Consider the following 6,367-nt stretch of genomic DNA (forward strand, 5'->3'; position numbering starts at 1 on the left):
ACGTCAGGCCCCGCCTCCGCGTCCTAGCCCCGCCTCCAGGTCCCGCCCTCACTCCCCTGCCCCGCCTCCGCGCACTAATGACGTCAGGCCCCGCCTCCGCGTCCTAGCCCCGCCTCCAGGTCCCGCCCTCACACCCCTGCCCCGCCTCCGCGCACTAATGACGTCAGGCCCCGCCTCCGCGTCCTAGCCCCGCCTCCAGGTCCCGCCCTCACTCCCCTGCCCCGCCTCCGCGCACTAATGACGTCAGGCCCCGCCTCCGCGTCCTAGCCCCGCCTCCAGGTCCCGCCCTCACACCCCTGCCCCGCCTCCGCGCACTAATGACGTCAGGCCCCGCCTCCGCGTCCTAGCCCCGCCTCCAGGTCCCGCCCCCACACCCCTGCTCCGCCTGCTCACGCAGATGACGCAGGGCCCCGCCTCCGCGTCCTAGCCCCGCCTCCAGGGATAAATTACGTCAGGTCCCACCCCCGCGTTTCCCAGGTCCTGCGCGCAGGTATCTTTTTTCTTTTACTGTGTTTCGTGTGTGTATGGTCCTGCGGATGGAACCCAGGGGCGTTCTATCTCTGAGCTACACCTCCATCCCTATTTCTTTTTTGGTACTGGGGATTGAATTCAGTGGCATTCTACCTCCGAGCTACACCACCCCCCCCCCCGCCCTGTCTTTTTTTTTTTTTCTGGAACAGTGTCTCACTAGGTTGATGAGAGTCTCACTACTTGCTGAGGCTGCCCTCCAACCTGAGATCGTCCTGTCTCAGCGTCCCAAGTACGGGGATTATAATAGCATGCCACCATGCCCAGCGTGTTGGTACCTTTAAAAAACTGAGGCCTGCCAAGAGCCTCTTTCCAGGATTCAGGATGACCCCGATTTTACAGACTCGGAGGAGTCACAATGCTAACAAGAGGGAAAGCCGTGCCGAGAGCCCTTTACCTGCCCTGCCTTATTCAGTCACCTCCAGAGTAGGGCATCCCCCTCGCCCCCTCCCCTGCCGCCAGTAAAACTAAGACCCATTCTTCCCTTCCCCCTGCTCAGATCTCCCCACTTACCGTTCCAAACTCGCGTGTTTCATCCAACCAAACCCACCGTACTTACACCGTCTTCTGTTCCTCTAATATTCGCTCCCTCCCACTCTAGCACTTTGCCACAAAGGAAAAGAAAATGGCAGAAATTCAGTCCGGGGAACTTAAAGCTTTGCTCTGCCCATTTCTATGTTTACTGAGCATTTGCTAAGTCGCCGCCATTGTACTAGTCACTTTACATGCTTTTCCTCCTCCATCCCTTGACAGTTCGACCAGGGGGTTAGTGTTACCCCTGTTGTACAGATGCGGACACGGGCTCTGAGAGTGAAGTCAAAATTACACCGGTAAAAACAGGCAGAAAACCAGTCTGTGGTGCTGCACGCTTGTAACTCCAGTACCTGGGTGTCTGATGCTGCCCTCACCAAGCTGCTGAACCTGGGATCCTCCTGTCTCAGTCTCCCAAACACAGGAATTACAGGCGTGTGTCACCGCGCCAGGCCAAGAAGTTTATTTTATTATTTTGCAGTACTGGGAATGGAACCCAGGGGCATTCTACCTCCAAGCTACACCCTCATCCCTATTTTTTATTCTTTATTTTGAAAAAGGGTCTCACTGAGTTGCAAAGGCCTCACTAAGTAGCTGAGGCTGTCCATGAACCGCGATCCTCCTGTCTCAGACTCCCAAATACTGGAATTACAAGGTGTGCCACCACGCCCGGCTAAAAGGTTAATTTTATAGGCAGAAAAGGACTAAGGAGAGCAGATGCAGGAAACAAAAGTTGACTTGCTTATCATGTCGGCTAAAATAGGCCTGACTGGGGATTTGGCTATTATCTCTCACCCGATTTCTCAGAAGATAAACAACCTAGATTTGGCCTGGTGACAGCACTTTAGCCTGAGTAGCTCCATTCTGGTCTGTTGGGGCCTAGTATGGGAGCTCAGTCCAAACAATGGGCTCCTCTAAGTTTGTTTTAATAAAGGTAATAACTTGAGAAGCGAAACCTTAGCTTCGGGAGCTGGGGGTGCGTGAGGTCGTCAGTGCGACCCCCAGCCCTGGCAACAAACCAACCAACACTAGCTCCGTTCTTACATATAAGAATATGTATTAGGAATCTATGTGTGTCAAGTTCTGTGCAGAGAATAGAAAGATTAATAAAACAAAAACCTTTGCCTTCAGGGGCTTACATTCCACTGGGAGAATGGCGATAAGCAATAGAAATAAAAAGATACAGTATATTAGAGAGAAATAAATGCAAACTTTTTTTAAAAAAAAATCTAAAAGCAGGACAGGGAGATGTGAGATGGCTCTCTTCGTACCCCTAAGGGACCTATCTCATTGGCTCAAAGAAAGTTTCCCTCATTCGCCTGTGCCTCTACCCGACCACCATCACTTCCCTTCCCAGTGTGTAGGCCGGGCTGGGAATATTCTAGGGTGGAGTCCCTTTCTCAGTAGAAATGATCAGGAGCCCAGGATTCCATGCCTTGGGCAAGTTCCTGCCCCTCTCAGGGCCTCAGTATATGGAGGAGCTGGACTAGAAAAAAAAAATCCCTAAGGTCCCTTCCAACTCTGACGCTCTAGGATTCTATGAATAGGGTTAAAGAGAACGGGGACCAGTAATTGCTTCCCCATCCTAACAACTGTTGCCAGACAAGAGCCATCTTCCAATAGGAGAGGAAACACCACCCGGTATCCGGGAGGTCTTCCTGGCATCCCATGATGCGTAGCGACTGCGCCTCGCTAGGAGGCACGCTTTGGTCTCTTTGGTCACGATCAACCCTTTGGATCCAGCCAAAGAGCGCGCCTTGTTGCTGTAGCAACCGCGCAGGGCCCACGCGCCGACGGCGAGTGGCAAGGGTCAAAACGGATTCGCAAAGTGGAAGCCGAGGCCCGCTCGGTGCGCGCCTTCGGAGCGTGGCCCCTTTAAATGTCACATGACGGCCTCCGCCGGGGCCCCGCCTCCTTCCCCTCCCCAGGCCCGGGCGAGCGCTGGTGTGAACTGGAAGCTCCCGGCGCGGCGGAGTGGCTGGAGTGCGGACGCTGCGGCCGGTTGGGCCGGTGCCCTTGCCCGGTAACTCCCTCCCGGCGTGACGCGGCGGGGCCGGCCGGGCTCAGGGATCGCCCCACAGTTCCTTCTCGTCCCCAGCCCCCGTGGGCCCGGGGGGACCGGGAAGCGGCAGGGCCGGCCCAGGGCTCCCGGGGCCGCGGGGAGGGGGCCGCCTCTGGAAGGCTGCCACCTGCGCCGAGCGAGGCGGGGCGTGGCCCCGGGCCGGGCCGCGCCGAGGGCGGGCCACCCACCTGTTGGCCCGCGCGGTGGAGCTGGGGACTGTCAGCAAAAGAACTTCACAACCACCGCCCCCCGGCCTGGACGGGACCCTTGCCCCAGGCAGTGGAGTGCTGCGCGGAGGAAGTCACCACCACTTACGGTGGACACTCTGCTTAGGGAGCCTCTTACGGTTAAGCCCCCAAGAATATCCTTCAAGGTAGTATTACTCATTTCCATTTTTTGAATCAGGACACTGAGGCTTAGCAAGTTTAAATAACTAGCCCAAAGGTCATAGAGAGGATAGGTGCCAGGTATGGTGTTAATTCCAAAGCCACCTGCTTAACACAGGAACCACATCCGCCTTTATGGTTTTTGTTTGTTTGTTTGTTTGTTTGTTTGTTTTTTTAAAGGACAGAACAGGTTGTCCTCAGGAAGAAACTTGTCAGCTTTAGGGTTTTATTGGGTGTGAATGCAGTTCTAAATATTGGTGGTCAGTCCGTTTGTGAGGACTCCCAGGCTGCATCAGTCTTACACTTGTCAAAAATCCACTGATAAGCCGGGCGTGGTGGCGCACGCTTGTAATCCCAGAGTTTGGGAGGCTGAGACAGGAGGTTTGCAGTTTGCGGACAGCCTCAGCTATTTAGGTCTTTTGCAACTCAGTGAGACCCTGTTTCCAAATAAAGGATAAAAAAATAGGGCTGGGGTTTAGCTCAGAAGTAGAATGCCCCTGGGTTCCAGCCCCAGCACCACTATAAAAAGAAAATAAAAAATAAAAAAATCCACTGATGTTAAAGCTTTGCCCTCTCGAGTAAAGTGGCACATTACACACACTTGAACCTTAAGACTTCATCAGTGTATAAGAAGTCAAGATGAATGTGTCCCATTTGGGGGAGGAGGGGACATTGAATGGTAAAACAAAGATTGTAATCCTGGAGTGTAAGTGTCTACAAGTACCACACTACTTCATTAACCAACCAGGATTATATCCAAACCCTATGTGGGACATCTCACCAGAGATGGAGCTCTAGACTTTGTTTTGTTACTGAGGATTGAACCAAGGAGCATTCTTCCTCTGAGCTACACCCTGGCCCTTTTTATTTTTTATTTGGAAACAAGGTCTCCTTAAATTGCTGAGACTAGCCTTGACCTGCAATCTTCCTGTCTCGGCTTCCCAGGCCTGTGCCACCACACGCCAGCTAGTTTAAAACTTTTTTTTTTTTTTTTTTTTTTTTTTTTTGCGGATCTGGAGATGGAACCCAGGGGCATTCAACCTCCGAGCTACAGCCCCTGCCCTATTTTTTATTCTTTATTTTGAAACCAGGTCTGACTGACTTGCAGAGGGCCTCACTAAGTAGCTGAGGCTGTCCGCGAACTGCGATCCTCCTGTCTCGGCCTCCCAAATGCTGGGATTACAAGCGTGCGCCACCACGCCAGGCTTAAAACATTTTAAGACAATGCCTGTTCTTCTTCATTCTCTGCCATTTATTCTCCTTTATCTGGAAAACTAAACTTTTCTTACCATTTTTTTTATTCGAGGTCTCCATTTATAATGATCTATTGCTTATGATTGAACAACTTCTCTTTTTCTTATTTGTTTTGTTTTTGCAGTACTGGGAATGGAACCCAGGGGCATTCTACCTCCAAACTACAACCCCAGCCCTATTTTTTATTCTTTATTTTGAAACAGGGTCTCACCAAGTTGCAAAGGGCCTTACTGTCTGCGAATTGCGATCCTGTCTCAGCCTCCCAAATGCTGGGATTATAAGCATGAGCCACTATTCCTGGCTCTCTTTTTCATATTTGAATGGACGTGGGAGACAAAACAGAATTGAGCCATGCTAAGTCTTTTAAAGAATATTTCAGTTTCATACTTGTATTTATTTACTGCCCAAGAACTCCACCATGACCTCTTTCTGTAGTTAGCACACAGTAAATCTTACGATTTCATGAGTTTAACATATATCCAGTTAGTATTCTTTTGAGGGGGGAGCAGGTACTGAGGATTGAGCCGAGGGGCATTTTACTTCTGAGCTACACCTCCAGCCCTATTTTTTTTTTTTTTTTTGCTTGTTAATTTATTTGTTTATTTTTGTGGTTCAGGGAGTTGAACCCAGGAGCATTCTGCCTCTGAGCTATACCCACAGACCAATTTTGGTTTTCATTTGGAAACAGGGTCTTGCTAAGTGTCTTAGAGCCTCACTGAGTTGCTAACGGCTGGCTTTGAACCTACGATCCTCCTGTTTCAACCTCCCAAGTACTGGGAGTACAGACATGTGCCACTACACAGCAGATTTTCTTTTATTTTCTATTTTTTTTTTAATTTTTATGGTGTTTTCTACTTTTTTTTTTTTTTTTTTTTTTGGTGGTACTGGAGTTCCTGGAAACCCTTCTACCTCCGGGCTACACTCCCAGACCTATTTTTACATTTTTATTTGGAAACAGGGTCTCCTAAGCCGGCACACGTGGCTGGCTTCGAACCTGCGCGATCCTCCTGTCTCCGCCTCCCAAGCGTGGGGATGACAAGCGTGCGCCACCACGCCCGACTGTTTTCTATTTTTTGAAACAAGGGTTTACTACATTGCAGAGGACCTCACTAAATTGCTGATCCTGGCCACCAACCTATGATCCTCCTGTCTCAGCCTCCTGCATAGTGGGCATGCGCCACCCTGCCTGCCCCAGTGAGCCAGTCTTAAGCCACTCATTTTAACTTTGTCAAGACAGATGAAAGCATGTATTTGAGAGATAGTCGGCCTGATTACCCTATTTACGTTTTTACATATCCTCTTATTTATCTCATTCATTTTCAGCCGTTTTTAAGTGCCTTTCTAATACAGAAGGATTCTGGAGATTTGCTATTAATTCTTATCGCTCATCTTTCCATCTGTAACAGTTTTCGGTTGTGATAACTAGAAGTGGTAGCAAGATTGTTGATTTTAAAAGATACTGTCAAACAGCGCACCACATTTCCTGCAAAATACCCTTGGTTTGGTTTTTCATCTATATATCTCTTCCCTTTACCTGAGATGCAAGACTGTCCAGGTTTCTGCCGCTGCAGCTTACCCCCTCTCCAATCATTTCAGCTTCTGGAAA

The sequence above is a fragment of the Muscardinus avellanarius genome, assembly GCF_963383645.1.
Source record: "Muscardinus avellanarius genome assembly, chromosome: 3".
In the NCBI taxonomy this organism is placed as follows: domain Eukaryota; kingdom Metazoa; phylum Chordata; class Mammalia; order Rodentia; family Gliridae; genus Muscardinus; species Muscardinus avellanarius.